This window comes from Thunnus thynnus, chromosome 8, assembly GCF_963924715.1.
Source record: "Thunnus thynnus chromosome 8, fThuThy2.1, whole genome shotgun sequence".
Lineage (NCBI taxonomy): Eukaryota > Metazoa > Chordata > Actinopteri > Scombriformes > Scombridae > Thunnus > Thunnus thynnus.
The window spans coordinates 4,511,342-4,530,023 of record NC_089524.1 but is presented as its reverse complement, the minus strand read 5'-3'; the positions used below and the strand labels follow the sequence as shown (position 1 = coordinate 4,530,023).

General features: G+C 35.7%; 1 long non-coding RNA gene across 2 annotated transcripts; it reads left to right on the top strand.

The window, feature by feature from the left end:
• The first annotated feature begins 2,537 nt into the window (after window positions 1–2,537).
• On the top strand, window positions 2,538–13,973 carry LOC137188414 (uncharacterized). 2 transcript variants are annotated; one of them, XR_010929394.1, is made up of 2 exons: window positions 2,538–2,803; window positions 12,702–13,973. It is a non-coding gene; the product is annotated as an uncharacterized lncRNA (long non-coding RNA). The 2 variants fall into 2 exon arrangements; XR_010929395.1 differs by lacking the exon at window positions 2,538–2,803 and adding an exon at window positions 11,172–11,329.
• The last annotated feature ends 4,709 nt before the right edge of the window (window positions 13,974–18,682 follow it).

Here is an 18,682-nt window from a genome sequence, read left to right as displayed (position 1 = left end):
TAGTCTACTCACTGTCCTTTAGACTAATATTGTAACAGTATATTTTTTGAAGCTGTTTCTGTTTATTATTTATTTATTGCATCTGTTATACTGTTTCCATTTCAGGACTGATTTTACTTCTCAATATTTAAGTGCATTTTATATCTGTGAATTCATGTCTGCCATCAATGAGTGAATCTTTTTTTTTTTTTTCAATTTGAAATGGTTAATACTGTATCTGATCTATTGCTCGTGTTGTATTCACCTCCAGCAAAAATGTTCAAAGGAAGAACTCCCTCCATGGATGATGGCAAAGTCCAAGGTTGTAGAAAGCCTGAGGTTTAGAAGTCTTACACAAAGCCTGAAGTAACAAATTGTCTGCCTCTCCCTCAAGGTGAAGGAGCTATAAGCTAAATCCTACGCTTTATATTGTTTGTTTGATGTTTTTATTCAGGTGTTGTGTACGTTCCGTCTGTTAAATTAAATAAGATACGATAAAGACACAAGACACATAGTCCTGCACAACAAAAGAAATGCATTTTTGTGATTGTTACATGATTCTATCACATGTTTGGATGCCATGTTCCATTTGTTGGATAGTGTTTGCTTTGTTTGTTTTTCATATATATATATATATATATATATATATATATATATATATATATATATATTCATTTATTTGCATTAAAGGCTAAGTAAAAGCACCTGGATGGTGACACAATTTGTTTTCCTCAGAAGTGATTTAGTGTGGTGCAAAGGTTAACAAGATCCCACTGTGGGAATTGATGAAGGACACTTATTAATATCACAGCATGTGCTGGCCTGGGGAAAAGGGCCACTCTTTGTTTTTTTAAGCAGTCAGCCATCCTACAGTGTCAGAGTGGAGAGGCAGGGAAGGCTTATTTACCACTTGTCTCCCAGGTTCTGTCACATTTTTGTATAAAATTTAACCCTTTCGTTATATCTCATTACATTGTTTTCTCTAGCATCTGAGTAGCAAAACCTGGACTTCTTGTTGTAGGTGCAATCTCAAACTGTAGAGAAGAAATAGAACTAACAAATTGGGTAAGTTGTTCCACCTTATTGTTGTTGTTGGTCTGCAGTTAAAATATCCTTAAACAGCAGTCAGTTAAGCAGTATTGACATTGTCAATTTGACAGGTGCAACACACTAAAGCCAATCAGCATTCCTCAGTAGCAATATATGGTGATCATATCCAATAATTGTAGATACACTTGTATTAACATTTCACCACAGTCTTGTTATATCTGTTAAAACCATTATGGATTACAGTCCTCACTGAAATGAGTGGCTTACAGGAGTGATATAATATTAATAATAATAATAATAATAATAATAATAATAATAATAATAATAATAATAATAATAATGATAGTGTGTGTTTGTGTATTTTCTTTCTATTGCTCTGACGGTGTGGAAACCTTACTCATAAATCATATCTTGATGTGATGAAAATAGTGTATAGGCTAGGTACTGTTTATACATTGTGGCCATTGATTTAGCGTACACGTAGACTTGCTAAATGAATGCAACAATATTTAAGCATTTAATTTTAGGGAAAAAGGTGTCTTCAAGCTGTGTTAATGGACTTTTTGCTCCTTTTAGCTCTGTTTTGACCTCCACTAAATACTCTATGGGTCTTTAGCTCACAAGATTCTTCACTGTGTTCACCAGCTAGTCATTAACTTTGTCTGTTGGCCATTTTGTTTTTGCTTACGACAGCTGCCTGCTGGTGGAAACAGGGTTGATGAGAGTGGGACTGAACTATATAGTAAACATGCATAATTTACCAAATTGTACCATATAGTAAATGTGCCTCAATCAAAACAATGATTAAAAAGTGTCTCCATAATCTCCATAGAGCTGCAAACTTGGATGATTCTCTTTAAACAAGCAACCCAAGCGACAGTCATTTATCCAATCTTAATGTCAGAAATATTGCTTAATGCAGGCTTGAATAAAGAAACATTGCTTAGAACAGGTTTATATGAAAAAGTTAAAGTTATTTTAAGACAAACTTCTTTAAAAGTAAATGAAATGAAATGAAATGAATATTCAAGTGTTTTTGTCATCTATATAGGAGCCAAAGGAATCTATATAATGAATTTCTTGTACCAAAGCAATTCCCAATTTACTAAGATAAAAAGATTACAAATCAAAATTTGCAATGAAGATGCTACTGATATATCTATCTATCTGTATATAAACCTAACTCTTTATTGTACACAATGATGAGACATTGACAGCTTAATTACAAACTGAGTTTCCCCGAGTATAGATTAACTTTCAATTTTGTTAATTGGCCCCCCAAATGACATTTTATTTCTTTTTATTTTCTTGCGGAGGTAATTAGAGTAATGAGGAACATAGCTGTTTAACAATAACAGCCTGCACAACTGTGCTTGGGCAGGCAACCACTGCTGCACTGAAATGTGTTGATGGCTGAATTGTAAGTGCTGGACTGGCAAGCAAGCAGAGGAATTTTAAGAGAAGCAAAGACGGAACGAAAAAAAAGGGGGGGGGAGGGGTGGCGGGTGAGAGAAATAATCATTGGGAGAGGAATGTGCTATCCACATGGGCTCCTGCTAATTGCCTCGCTCATGAGTTTGTGGGACGTGTTAGTCGGCTACTGGATCTGGATCCAGCTCTGCCGCCTCAGGGGTGTTGGCATCTTGGCTCACCAGACGACAGCTCAGTTTGACATGGACTTTTTTTTTTTTTCTTCCTCCCAGACATTGCAGCTTGCTTCCCCTAGAGGTTTCCCCCCATCAGAAGTGGCCTAGCTGTGATGGATTGGCATCCTGTGAGTGTCAAACTGCTTTATGGCTCTTTAATGAGGCGATCAGGCAGAGGGAGCCCCCACTGCCACTGCCACTATTGGTACTTAAATAGGAAATCAAAACAGGTGAAGTTTCATTATAGCTGCTGCTGTTAGCACCCACCTTCAGTGGCCAAACTACTCCCAAGCAAAAACAAACATACTCATTCACAGATACACACAATTTCAGTGAGAGTGAAAATTGAAGTATTTCCATATTTCAGCTTGCCTCAGGTCATATTTTCATGTTTGTGTAATGGACAGTCAGTACTCAAGGGATTTGTGGGAATACAGTTCTTTCAGGTTTTAATGGTGTTCCCGAAATAAAAAGAACTTGACAGAAATTGCATTATTCCTATGTTTGAATTCAAATACACAAAGGAGGACCAAGTGTACCCACATCCAGGCAAATTATTCAGGTGTAAGACAAAAAAAAAAATTATTGCAGGGTACAAAGGAGTGAGGTCTGCACACTATTAACATCCCAATAAATAATTGTATTCTCTTTTTTTAGTAATCTCTTTTTTGAGGGAACTGAAATTTGAATTCAAATACAGGCACATATTGTGTGTTCATATGTATTGCATAAATTAAAGATAAGACAATGGCATACACATGCTGAAAGCAGATGTCTTCCCTGCTTCAATATCACATTATTTTTGGAATTACATCATTAGTGAAACACCATAGAACAGCCAGCAGAAAGCTCCATTAAATAATGATGTTACAGCTCAGAACAATATGTTGGTTTAATTTATTCTGCATTGACAGAACACCCACCCACCCTCACATACAATCTGCATATGTACACAAATACACACACCTACACCTTCTCAATAACATACATGTCTGCACACATCAACCCCATGCACACATACAAACACTCAAGCGAGAGCAAAGTGAACCATGTTGACAAAGAAATACTCTAATTATGCACAAAAGAAGATACAGAAGCAAGCAATTACTCAAACTGTCACAACAGTAATATGGGTGTGCATATGCTGTATTCCATCAATCAGGATCCTGCCACATGTTTGCCTCAGCACAGGGCTGTAGTCCAGTGACTGGCAAATAAAATCTACCCTGACAAAATTAGTCAAACTCGAACGCAAAAATAGGTCTGTTTATTACAAACAACAAATCCCACTAGAACATATTCAGTGTATTTATAAATTATAAAACCTGAGCTGTGAGGACTTTTCTTCACCACCAAATTCTCTGGGAGAACAATCTGGCAACACATAAGTGACAGTTAAAACTTGGGTAACTGAGCATAAACTCTAAAATGCTTATTATTTGTTTTTCTGGACACATACAGTGAACTGAACAATTACTTTCCTTCTGCATGAAATGGAATATGTCACAAACAATAAACTGGTCTTCCCATTTTTACCTGTTTGCAAATGTTGAGGTTAGCTACAGTTGAAGTTTAGGCAAGTATAAATCAGCTTTAGTTGAGGGTAAGAAGTTTCCACTAAAAGTGGGAAACATTTTTATATGCAAGGTATTTCAATTTCAACGTATTCTCTTATTATTACTTGTTATTCTTACTATTATCTCTTGTTATTTTTCATGGCCATAGTCTACCTATTTTTTTAAATAAACATATTTTAAGAACTATAAAGCATAAACCAATTGCTGCTTTGCTTGCAGAGGTGCAGAAAGCGATGAGATCTATTACATGAATAAAAGTAGCCATTTTACACCCTGCATTGAAAATGTCACACAAGAGTCTGTAAATATTACTAGCAAAATGAATGTAAAATGTAAAAAGTAAAAGCACTAAATGTAATAAAAATTCAGAGTATTTTTCACAATTATGTTTTATATCTTTATAAAACAATTATATTGCTATTACAAATACAGTCATGTAGATGTTGCAATTGGTCATGATGGGGCTAATCTTAAGTATTTTATATATAATTGGTTTAATCTATAACAATACATCATATTTTAAAAGACCATATGTTTTGTACGCAAAATCTAATTTGTAAAGTAACTATTCTGAAGATTTCAAATGTAGTGGAGTAAAATGTTTCCCTCAGGATTGTAGTGAGGGTTAGGTATAAAGTGGCATCAAACTAAATTACTCAAGTAAAGCACAGTACTTGAATAAATGTCAAATGTAGTTGAATATGCACTTGAAATGTAAAATTCAAGCGACACTGAATGTAATTTTCATTTTGTGTTGCATTGTGGAACAATCAACACCACACATTCTATTCTAGTCAGTGGAAGTTCATACAGCTAATAGTGTATAATAATTATTCCAAGTATTAAACCTGTGACTTGGAATCTTTGATAATGTAATACTGAATATTGTGCAACTGGGAAAATGGTGAGATGCCTCAATTTCATCTAGTTATACTTATGCGTTTTAAAATGGCAATATGTGGTAACCAAATTCAGTGAACAAATATCATTTTTACTGTATTTTAATAGACAATGCAGGTTGTGGACATTACAATAGATAAACTACCACCATGAGTTCTAGAGGATATTAAATGATAGTCCTTTTTTGTTTATTTATTGACATATTGATGTTTTTTTTTTCTTTTTTCTTTTCTTTAATTTAAGACAAATGTTCTAAAAAAAAGGTAGACATAAAACATAAAAGGTCTCTATGACATGGGGATAATAGAAAATACAGAAATCAAGACAGAAACAAAAAAACAGTTATGGTGATACAAGTGATAGTATATTGAAAATGGGAGTTATGAGGGGATCTGATGGTTGTGATGTTGTTAAAGGGGGTTATAGAGCTTTCTCCTGTGTGTTCTCTGTGTGTGTGCGTGTGCATGCTCAAAAGACGCAATAATATGTGTTGTTATGTCTGAGGGGGTGAATAGGACTGTGCATGGTTTATTTAACAAGGTTAAAAATAATGTAGTTTCCTTATATTCCACTTTATTTAACCAATATGGAGCAATTAAAACTGCATATTGAGAGAAAAATACCATAAATACCCTTTTGGGTCATATCCCTTAAATACTTGCAAAATTAAAGGTCTTGACTTAATGTCACTGCTTGTGCTTGAGTAAAAAACTGTTAATTCCATGTTGTCTTATATCCCCATTGCTTCACGGAGGCTGAACATACAGAGTTTCCTGATAGGAAATACTTTGTGCTCCTCTTCTAAAGAAATATGTGTCCTAGGAATTGCTTGCAAACAGAACCAATTTCATGCTGCTTCAAAACTCATAAAATCATTTTAATTCAGCAACACAAAGCTGCTCCCAGACTGCTTCAGTCAGATGAAGGCCATTATGAGTCTAGGATTAAATCAACAATACATGGTATAATTGACATGAAACTCTGCATAGTCCTTAAACACAAACAGATCACAACAGATTCAGCGTCTTCCTCTGAAGCTTACCAGTTCAATGCTTGCTGTTATGTTGGAATCATATAATTGCTCTACTGAGAATTCTCTTAAACTGTACCATCCTTTAATGAAGTCAGTATTCTTTACTAAAGTCAGTATAGATATATGTTCAGCACACCAAGATACACACTGCATTCCTTACCCATATTGTATATTCACACTGGGATTCTGCAGTGAAAGATCTTTCTTAAGTGCAGTATCAATGCAGGAAATAGATGTTCCTTAATGTAGTGAGGCAAAAAACAAGTGCAGGTCAGGATGTTGATGGGTGTGCAGTTTTAGACTTTCACATGGGAGATGGGAAATGGTTTCCCATCTCAGACCAAACAATTAATGTTCACTTTTTTGAACCATGACCACAATCCCTCTCTAAACTTCAAGTGTTTCAGGTATAATCACAGTGGATGTGTTTTTAGCCGTTGAGGACCTTCCTCATTTTCTTTATAATTTATTCTATTGGGTTTGAAGTATTTTCCATGCTGCAAGGAAACAAAAAAAGTAACTTTAATAAAAGCTTTATTTTACAGGACCTTTAATCTTACAACAAATTCCTGTAAATCTTTGATGTAATTTGCAGGTAATTAACAGTTAATTTCTTGGACAGTTTACAGAAAGATTGGTGCAATTTGATATAAATTATAAGAAAAAACTGAAAAAGAAATGTTAAGTTGGTTTAATTGATAAGTACCCACTCATCATATTTGGGTTCCTGGTTGTTGATTTGCAAACATTCTGAATAAATTAGGCTCTTAAAAATTCTTTAACTGACAGACAATAGTTAGTTCTTAGTTCTTTGCAACTATTCAATGAGCGCATTCCCCATATACTACCAAGTTACATACATTGAATACATACAAATACATTAATACTTTCAAAGCTAAGAATGAACAGTGGCAATGAACATGGCAACTACTTTAAGGAAATTGTTGAAAAAACTACATATTAAACTACAACTCATTTTGCACCACCCTTCATGTAAAATTTCCTAAAATTTCATGTATGTCTGTGTCTTTGATTTCCTGAACATAGCTTCTGCTGATAGCTGTCGTGTCGAGCTTGCCAGCATACAGGTAACTGACAGCAGTTACGTGTTGCATAGTAATAGTTACAGCAATACCCTCTCAGTGAAAAGAAATACCTCAGTGTGATCACGATCAGAGCTAAACCCTGTGCACCTCATTTTTTCGGTGTTAAGTCGGATCATTTTAGCCTGGTTCCAGACCTCTGGAATAATAAACATTCAAACTTGCTGCCATCAAAATTAATCCGTATTTTTGTGAACCTGAGCATTCTGCCTGGAGATAAGGCTGCATGATATTTACCATGTATACTGTGGATCCCAGCACTGTGTCATTGTTAAAAAAAAAAGTTTTCTATTATCACTTCTGCCATTGAAGCAGAGGTTTGGGTGGAGCCCTGCTTTATATGCAAAGTAAACCCATAACCTCTTTGCTTCGCAGTCATAGGGACTCTGACACTTACTCTTACTCCACAGAATAGCCTCCTTAAAAAGCACAGCAAGTGGTGATTATGTAAGGTGGAAAGTGGGTTTGAAATGAATCATATCCTTCAGCCTAGCCCTATGGAACAAATTCAATCTACCCAAAAGTGCAAGCACTGCCTGTCTAGCACGGCACATATGCACTTAAACTCATTTTAAGCATTTTGATTGCTATTTGTCCATGCTTTAGATTCTAATCCCTCTGCATAGCCACCAGAGACTGACTGTCGGAGGCAGGAGGCAGCATTAAAAAGGTCCCAGGGACAATGATTTATGTCAGCACAGTGCATTTGTAAAAGCCAAAACTGAATAAGAAATCTTCGGTAGTGACTTCAATAGGTCAGCAGAATAAAAAGGTACACACTGTTTCCAAATGAAGGTTGTTGAAGAATAATACATTGCATTACCTGATTTTTTTTTTGTATTTATCTTACTCCATATGAGGCTTAAAGACTTATTATTGTTCTTGGAAATAGTAGTTAAAAAAAGAAAATGAGCAAAAGGTCCACTTTCACTTTCAGTCACATCTTGTGACCTTCATCAGCAGCTGGAGTTTGCTCATTTGTCGTGGAGATGGTTCACTTGTTATCATGTGACCTAAGTATGTCTGAGCAACACATTTTTTTGTCAAACAACGTACTTTACTTTTATTATTGCTATAGTATTAAAAAGCCTCGATCGCCCTGTTTGTTTTATTTATTTACTTACTTATCTATTTATTTATTTTTTGCTGATCAATTTGATTTATTTAATATTCATAAATTGAACCTTGGAAAAACTAAATCATCAATTAGTTTGTAGAGGCAGCACTGTAACTGATAAAGACATCTCCTTCGTTTTCCGTTTCAGTACCTGTAAAAAAAAAGATTTGTAACAGACAAATTATATCCTCTAATAATAAATCAAGTGAACATTTCTGAACACAATTTAGACTCTATTTAAATGGATTGTTGAGTACACTTTTCATGCAGCCAATGAGCAATTTGGTCTAATGATTCTGTTAGATTATGCCTGATATAAAGCAGTTATGGCCTCCCAGCAATACTTTATGCAAGTTAAACTCTGTATATTGGACAATGGCTCTGCAGCACACTGTTATTACTGAGATGAGCCCTCCAACTTAGCTCATTTCCATCCAAATGTCAGCTTTGATTAATCACCTCAATGAGAGCCCTCTACCATCTCATGCATCTGCCAAGACCCAGCCTCACCACAGCAGCAGACTCTCAAATAGGACTGTGTCCACTGGCAGATTCAGGATTGAGAAATTACAGTATGGGCTACAGTACAGTGAGAGGATATTGAAAGAATGTCACCAGAGTTTCATCAAATTAAATCACTCCTGCCAAGATATCAAATCTTGAAGTCTAAATTGAATTAGTAAAAGTCATGATATTCCCTCAGATTGATTGACATTTCCATCATATGTCATGTTCCAATAAATGTTTATCGTTTTTTAATCAAAATACAAATTGAAAATCAAAGTTATCACAAGTTATTTTTCTGACTGTATGGGTGAAAGTGCCTTGATTGAAGACATCTTGACAGTTAAATGCAGAACTGGTGGTAATAAAGTCAATAATGTTCATAAAATTAATTCTGATGCAAGCTCTCAAATGATTTTTATTAAGCAGAGTGAATTGCATGCAATATCTCATACACCGTTAATAATAGAAATAAACAGATAAGTAATATAAGTGAGTTATGAAGATACTTAATCTGTCAAACTTGTCATTCAAAAATGATTCGTTTCCAAATGACTCACCTTATTATGAGTTCAATTTATTACTGATGGCCGATTGGGAAACATGATTATAAGATCTCAATCTCCCCATGACAAAGCAAAATTGTTGATTCATGAAATATGATCCAAAAAGATAAAGTTATTAAGACACTTTTAACACAAAGTTTGGTCCTAAATCATTGTACCAACTACAGTAATGTATTCTCAACTTCAGAAAGTCCAATGTGGAATTCCAGGAAACTGCAACCTCTTCTTTTGAAGGTTACCTTATATTGATTATTGTGGGGTGGAGCTGGTGGGTGGAGCTCAGTTTTTCTCACTCTTCATCCTACTCAATTTGCAGCAAGCTAAGGTAGTGCAATATCACGTGAATGACTAAGATAGCCATAGCTGCATGAGTGCATTTGCTTTGAGGCAAATGACAATATATAATGAGAAAGCTAAGTTAGTGTTCATTTAGTGGCACATGCTTGTTTCCTTCTTGCAAAAATACCCTCTGATGTTAAATTATGTTCAGATACACTCCTAAGCAATTTTTTGTCTCCCATCACACTTTGCAGAAATTGGATCACCTGAGTGTTGTACGTATTTCTTCATTAAAAGCAGCAACAGACATATTGGGTTGGAGGCGATATGCATATGCATGAGTGCATAGATATAGCACGTTTGCTTTGGTAGTAATAATTTTATTTATATAGCAAGTTTAAAGTTTTAAAAAAGTGCTTTAAAAAATATTTTTGGAAAAGGTCAAAAAGAAAATATTTAGAAAAAAAATGAAAGACGTAAGATCACAAAAGACTAAGCACACAGCAGGATCAAAAGCATGACTGAAAGCAAATAAGTGATATAAATTAAACATAGAAAAAATATGTAATAATTACAACAACCATGCCCAGGTTAAAATAAATGATTTATAGATGACACAGAGAAGGCACATGAGCATACTGATGCCCTGTTTATGCAATGTACTGGTAATATAACTGGTAACAGTAGCATGCTACTTGTATTGTCATCTATTCTGCATTCAATACTTCTTTGTTGTTTTTTTTGTGGAAAAAAAAAAAAAAACAATATTAACCATCAGCTTAAGTTGTTTTACTTATTTTCTATCCTTTGTATTTGTACATTCAAAGAAAACTAAATGAGTCTTTATTTCTGTTTGACCGTAGGATCATTTGTGTTTATTCACCCCAAACAGCCAGAATACATTACTGCACAGTAGCCATAAGCTAGCAAACAACAACAGGCACCGACTGTGTCTGTAGGGTCTGTGTGTGTGTTTGTGTTCAGTTCAGCCTCTGACTGAACTCAGAACTCATCAGGAACTCAGGCTCTTTCTGTTATTTCCCTCCAATCTCAGTCCTTTTCCCCTCTCCTCTCTGTACATTCATGAAGTACATTCATAAAGCCCCATGATACATGCAAATTTTTTGCTTGAGTTTAAACATTTTGAACTTGCACGGACACATATTTGCTTCGCCCGACGCAATTTGTATCTATTGATGTCTTTGAATTGACTTTGTACACTGAAAAAATGGGAAATAGCATATCCTTGAATTTACAAAAATGAAGTTAGTATATGCAACACCATTCATTTATATTCCTTTTGTGAACATGGTTTAATCAAGTTGACTTCAGTAGTTTATGGAGAATGTTGAATATACTAGTTTCTCTTGCACTGATTGAAACTGATTGAATTGAAATTTGAAATCATCAGGAAGTGTCGTTGGGTACTTCGCAGCAGAAGATGGCGGTAATGCACCAGTAAGCTGGATGCCAATTGCTGTAAAACAAGAAGAACAAGAAGAAGCATTGTTGACTTCAAAAATCGTGGCAGATTCTGCAGCCACATGTCGCCTCTGACAGAGACCAAATTACTGAGTAAGTTCAGATGTGGATAGCTAGGGGAACGGCTCAAAACAATCATTGCACAAATGGCTGATGTAAGTGATACAGGGATCCCACAGTCATGAAAAACCTCGAAACGTTAAGAATTTTGACAGTGTTTTTTGGAAAATATTAAGATTTTTAGAATTGTGGAAGGGTTATGGAAAATTGTAGAATTACAATTAATTACCACATAATTTACCGGCAAGAAGGGCATAAAAATCGTACAGACTATCAGGGAGGCCATGAGTGCATTTATTTTTCATCTTTCTCTTTCCACTATTTGTGCATATTTTTGTCTGAGTTTTAACCTTTCCTTTATTTACTTATTTATCTTTATATATTTGTCTACCTCCTATTTCTTTCCATCTTGTTCCTGTCAATCTCCTGACTATGTGATTTGGAGCTCACAGCAAGGCTAATACCATCATAGGAACCCTGGAGTTATGTTCTCAGAGAAATATGTCCACATATGACAGTTTACATCAGGAGTTGACTTTAAAATAAAGCACAAGGGCTGAATCAAGATGCTAATCAAGAAAATTTACTTTCAGTATGATGATGTAGATGCTGGATTAGTGTGTATCATTAAGGGAGTCTGTCTACATGGTTGAAGATCCAGAAAACCTTATGCAGGAATATGTGGTATATACATGAATCAGTGCTTACTTTTTCCAATATCTTCCACCCTTCTCTACTTGATCTACTTGATCACTTGGGCTGAAATGATTCATTGATTAATAGAAAATGTATTGATTATAATTTTGATAAACTATTAAAATTTTCAGCTTCATACCATTATAAAATCAATACAATGTTTCTTGGTTGCTGGTTAAACTAACTTAACAAATTTGAGACATGACTTTAGACTGGCTAGTTGTGGTTGTGGTTGGTATGTGATTAGTATGTGACTAATCAAGTAAAAAGAAGCACAGTTCCAAGTCTTTAACAGAGTATCGGATGCACAGTTGTGGCAAAGATGAAACAAACAAAACACTGACACTCACTGTCTGTTAAACAGCTACACAGGTCTCTGCCATGCCTAAAACAATTGTAAGATAATAAAAGATATATAAAACAAAAGTCAGTCACCAATATGATGGTCAAAGTTTGACTGGCAGTATGGCGGCCACAAGAGAGTTCATGTGATTTAAATGTCAGCTGAAAAACCAATTTGTTTGATTAATGTTCTACTGTAGTTACCTGTCATTGTCTCTAAATTTACCTTCATTCTAATATTCACCTTACCTTGTCTAGATCTATACTATCACTATGCCTGCTCAGTTTCATATATATTTTTTTTATTCTTTTCTCGATAGGGTTGGTTAAGAGGTCCTTTTTACCTACCTTTGTCTGTTTTGTACAGCGCATGGATGAAGACGTCATCAACGAGGCCATTGAAAACACCACTGCTGGGATTTATGTTCTTAAAGATCATGCTTCAAGTGGTGAACCAGAGGACATTGGAATTGTTCTTGAAGGCATTAAGGTGATGCAAGATCTGGATAATGTAGCATTAGCTGTTTGCTATACTGTTCGGACTGATGTACGCCCTGCACCTCAGCTACCCTGCTATACCTTTGAGGTAATCCAAAAGATTTTCATGGAATTGGATGGATGTAAACTTTCTAACAAAGCACTCACTCAAAAAAGCAGGCTATTTCAGTGAGAGGGTCAGAGACTGTGCCGTCAGCGGTAAACCACAAGACATTTAAATTGTCCTGAAAGGCATCTTTGGTATTGCTACAGGATACCATTTGGACTGCTTTTTCATTTTCTCTTGTGAATCCACTGTTCTAAGTTGACAGTATTTCCTCTCATGAATCCATTATGAAAATAGTTTAAAGAGGGTTTGCAACTTGTTTGCTGCTCTGAGTCAACTTTAAAAACTGCTGCAGTATTTTGTATTTGCTGCCTTGAATCCTCTTTGACAACGGCTTATACAAGGTTTACATGTATATTTGTGTTTATTCCTCAGGGGAAACAGTTTACGCAGGGTTTTGTTTTGTTTTTTTTCATTTGCAAATCTACTTTGAAAATACTGTTTTCAGCAATGTGAAAATGGTGTATGCAGGGTTAACCTTGGGAGTAAACTTTTTAACAAAGCGCTAGCTTTAATTTGCCTTATTCACTTTGTGCCATGTTTGGTTTACTTCAGTGAAATAGTGTTCTTCTTGTTTTGTATTTGCTCTTGGGAATGCACTGTTTGTACTAACAGTTCACATAATTTGTATTTGCACTTTTATACCTACTGTGACAACAGTTTGTTCTGGGCTTATAAATGTCTTTGCTGTTCTAATCCACTCTGAAGATATGTTTGAAGTATGTATATGCTTCTATTGATACACTGTGAAAAAGGTTAATGCAAGGTTACGTTGTATGTATTGTCAATCCATTGCATTTTATGCAGAATTTACAGTATTTTTGTTGTGAATCCACTGTGAAAACAGTTATGTGTGGTTTGCATTGTTATGTATTTGTGTATTTGTGTCCACTGCTGTTGATACAGGGTTTACAGTGTCTAGTTTTTGTGTTTTGATTCCTCTTTGAAATCAGTTTACAGCAACTCCATTTTGGGTAAAGTTTTCCTGCAAAGTTTTAAGGCTCAATATAGCAAAATTATAGTACAGAGCTCTGACTCTGACTTTTTTTTGTCAATGCAAATCTGTTTTGTTACATTTATGATTTTAAACATGGGACCAATGTCTACAATGCATTTGGATAGAGTTAACTTTAACAAATCAAGTTTGATTTACAGACTTAACTCGAGTACCAGGGACATAATGAAATTGCTTTAAAGTCACATAATACCTTTGAATAATATTAGAATTAGGAAATCAAGTTGAAGTTACAGTTGAAAATCAGGTACCCTGGACATGATGAAATTACTTTAACATTACACAATATGGTATTACAGTAACTAATAGTAAATAATATGTTGAATCAACATGATCCTTTTAAACAGTCTAATGCGAATAAAATATATTGGTTTGACAAGCAATAATTAATTGAGAAAAAGAGGAAAATCATGTCAGTTGGCCACATTCTAATCATGTGGGACTGATGTATGCATTAAAATCAAGTAAATTCAAAGGACTTTTTTTCAGTGTATGTAATCTCGCCATGTGAAAAATTCACTTGGCATTAGGTCTGAAAACACCTTTTCTGCTTGGAATTATAAGGTTCGATCTTGCAAAACATGAAAAGAAGCAATGATTTTCAAGAAACACAAACAGTTTACTCATAATTTGTTTTAAAACATCAAATTAGTGTTATAACAGAGTGTCTACATGTATCAGAAAGTTAAATTTAATGCTTTCTATGACATTTTTATAACATTTATTTCTTGTTTTAGGATGAATCATCTTTTTCTTATTCAAAAAAGCATTGCAAGGTAAGTATAAAGGTGAGTGCTAAATATTTTGTCCAGTGCAGAGGTAGGTATATGGTTGGTTATTAAACACATTATCCTTTAGGTTAGACAGCAAGCGGCTACTGTAATAAATCTAAACAGGATTCTCAGGATTATTCCACAGAAAGTGGGACAGGTAAAGTATAAGGATTTTGTTTATATTCTCTCAACAGATCAGTATGGCAGGTAAATAAAATGTGTGTTGGGTTCATCTACTATAGGAATTGTCCCAGCAATTAAGTGTAGCAGGTCAGTATAATGTTGACTCTGATGCACCAAAATATGTCTTATTCTGGGGGGAAAGGAAAGAAAAAAAGATGGATGAAGACTATTTAATGACTTTTAAGGCTTAATGTTATAAGATAATATTTTAAGATATTGCTTATATGCTTCAGCAACATGTTTCCATGTTTCACAAAGTTTTATAAATTTAGACATACAAACATACAAACTTAGACATTTGCACAAGTCATTGCAAGACAGTGCAATTTTTTTTCACTGACTATATAAAATTAAAATATTTCAAACAATGCAACAATTAAGTTTTTACTAATAATGTAAAATTGAACATTTCATCTCACTTGATTTCATAAAATGCCTCTAACTCATTGTGTTGGCAGACTCTGAGCCCTTGGCTTGGCTCATTTTTTCAACAAAGCACTATAATACTGTCTATCTGCTAGTGGCATGAATTTAAACATGGACTTGATATTACTCATATTGGCCTCTGAAATGATGATGCTCTGTTTGGGGAGTACCCTTGGTTGGGGAAAGATGGATAAAGGTGCCAGGTTTCTCATGTGTTTGCTTGGTCCTCTTAGGTCTACCTTAACTGGAGGCTGTGCATGTGATTTTGTGTAATGAAGAGTATATGGACACTGACCAAACATAAGCTGAGACCCTTCAGAAAATGGTACCTGTTTAAACTAGCTTGGAACATGCCTGAAAGTCACGGAAATCTGTATCCTTCATCTGTATGAATTCATACGGGTTGTTCCCCTTGAGTAAAACATGCAAGAAAGACAATGGTGAACAGAATTCAGAGACCGCCATCGTCTTTTCAATATGGCTCTGCATGTTATCTACCTCTTGTACTGCAGAGTGGCCTGGAGTAGAGTACTTCATTGTAATCTTTTTTTATTTGAGGATGCCTTGTCAAGAAGTCTGCCATAGCAAAAGCTATTATAGAGTTTCTGTTCTGAGGCACACAGCTGTCACTCCATGTTACTATATCAGTGGCATCTGGATGATCATGTTCAACTTGTTCTAGTATATTCATCATTACACTTGCAATATCATTTGCTCCCCTCCCTGGCATCGCCTCTGTCTACAAAGCACAATAGCCCTTCTTAGTTTGTGAAATGTAAGCAATAAGATTATACAAGTTAAGTTTTCGCTTGTAGAAAAAATGAGCTACTTTCAGCTCGTGGACATGAAATAAAATTATGTGGGTCAAAACAGACTGTTACAGTATCTTTATCTCTGTCTTTTTGGCGTTCTTGATACATTGCTGCCTTGTCAGCCATATGTTTGTACGTCTTTGTCACTTTGGCTTACCAAGTTTTGCTTCACACTGATATTTTTTGCATGCTTCCCCCTTGCATCTGGTTTTGGCATGCAAGTTGTCTGATTTATCCTCATGTGGGTGCTATACACTAGTTTCTGGCTGATGCCAAGTGTGCCCAGATAAAACTGCTTACAGACTCTCATTTTTTCACCCCCTATGTTGAGATAGTACTTAAATGAGTAGGTACGCTTCCTTTGTGGTTCCTCACAGGTTTGTTTTTCTCTTGCTTTGCAGTCTGGAGTCATAGCTATATAGTCATATTTCCTGTCTTGACTAAACTAGTAGAACTGTGTTAAGCATTTCTCCCTTTCAGCTGGGGTTACTGTCTTTGCACACTTGCATTTACATGACATGCTACAGTTCTTCAAAGTTCTTATTTGTTTGGCTTTAAACTTTTTTATTTGCAGAGTTGACATGTTCCTTGCCCTCCTGAAGAAGTTTCTTGCGGGCACATGCTTTCCATGTTTATGGATTTGAAATCTTTTTCCTGTTTTTTATCCTTTTCTGAGTAACCACCTGCTCCTCAATTTGTGAACTGGCAGGTATTGCCCTTGGCTCCACTGATGGAGCTACTGGCTTTGGTGTGGCCCCTGACTCCACTGCTGTGGTGGTTGGTTCCACGAGTGTGACTGCTGGCTTCATTGTTGTGGCTTCCAGTATGTCTGGTAAGACCCATGGCCCCACTGCCCCTCCTTCAACTGCCTCTACCTTGCCACCAGCTTGGAGAAAAATAAAAGGAGATAAAAGAAAATGAGATTTATCCCCAATCTTATTAATGTACTACTGTGCATTTAAATAGGCATGCATTTAATTCAGAAGGTTGCTAATTTTCTTATTATTAATCTCTATAAACATATATCTGCATCTGAATGCAGAATCTGTAGGCAATGGGACAAGACTTTGGTACTGGAAGCTTTCTGGTTTCTGTTTGTAGTCCATTTGTTGTCCATTTGTAGTCCATCTGTAGTCCAAGTAGTATTGACCAATCACGTTTGAGCGGGCTTTCATTGCATGCGGGTAAACAGTCTGTGTCAAGAGCAAAAGAGGAGGAATGCATTGGCCAAAGTGCAGTCTCAGAACCCATCTGCTATCATCTGATAACGATTTAGCTTTTTATTAGCTTTTTGAAAAATGTATCTGCATTCATATGCAGATATCTGTTTATATAGATAAGTAAGTTCCTAATTAGACTGTAAACAAATAATAAATATCCGTTATCTGTATATTCACTGGCTACACCGGAAGCCTCAAAATATTGGCTGTTGCCCCCAGAGGCTAAATTGTCGTCAGACAGATAGGTTCCGAGATTGGCTCAAAACTAACTCTCTGTTACATTAATTCTTGCCTCTTGTCTTCCTGTTGATCTATGTTTTGGTACCACTGGAGTGCTTGTTTCTCCCTTTGTCGGCTGTATTAGTGTCTTCCTATTGCTGTGTGTTCCTTTCTCTGTCTCTGCTGACAGACTGATTTGACAATGCTCCTTTACCACACTGCTCCTTCCCTCTTCTGCCTCAGGAACAGTTTCTCTACCACTCTCTGATGATGCTTTCTCTCCTTGTGCTGCCTTTTTCATATTTGCTGCTGTTGCTTTGTCTGAAGCTCTCTTTTTTGTTGCTCTCCTGGTGTTTTACTTTCTAGCATTACTTTTCTGCCTGGATGTGTCAGGGTCATTGCAAAAAAAGAAACAGACAAAAAAGTTAGTGACATGGTATGTTACCATTCACTAGCTACTAGCTTAAAATCTACAATCACTCTGCAGTTATTAATATTTTAATACTGAGGTAAATGTTAGACTGATCTGTCATGTATTGTAGCTGCAATATTTTGAGTAGGATAGGTTCAGGTTTTTTGAAATCTTTAACCTTTATTCCAGTCATGGGCAATGTCGTGCAATGGAGGTTATGTTTCACCTTGAACCATCCAGTGCGCCATACTGAAGAGCTTCTCAACTACAGCTCAATACAAATACATGGGATGGATCAAGACGAAAACGTAACCTCCATCTCTAGACATTGCCCATGACTGGAATAAAGGAAATAGACTTAACCCAAAACGATAAAAAATGTCTGAGCTTGCCTGGCATTTGTACTGCTGTCCTTCATGAGTCCATAAAATCCTAAAATCCCCCCCCAACACACACACCTTTTTCCACTGAACTCTGAGCCTCACATCAGACCAACAGAAAGCAAATCAGTGTTCATATTTGTCATAAGGTCATTTACAGTTTGTCAGCTTTTACATATGGGCATTCGTGTCTGAAGACTAAAGGGGGAAATAACTTTGTGCTCAACTGTAGGTTGGTAGTTTAATTGCAGATTTTGTATCTAAAACTTTTGAGTTTTGAGGCCAAATGAAATTCTGTCAGTTC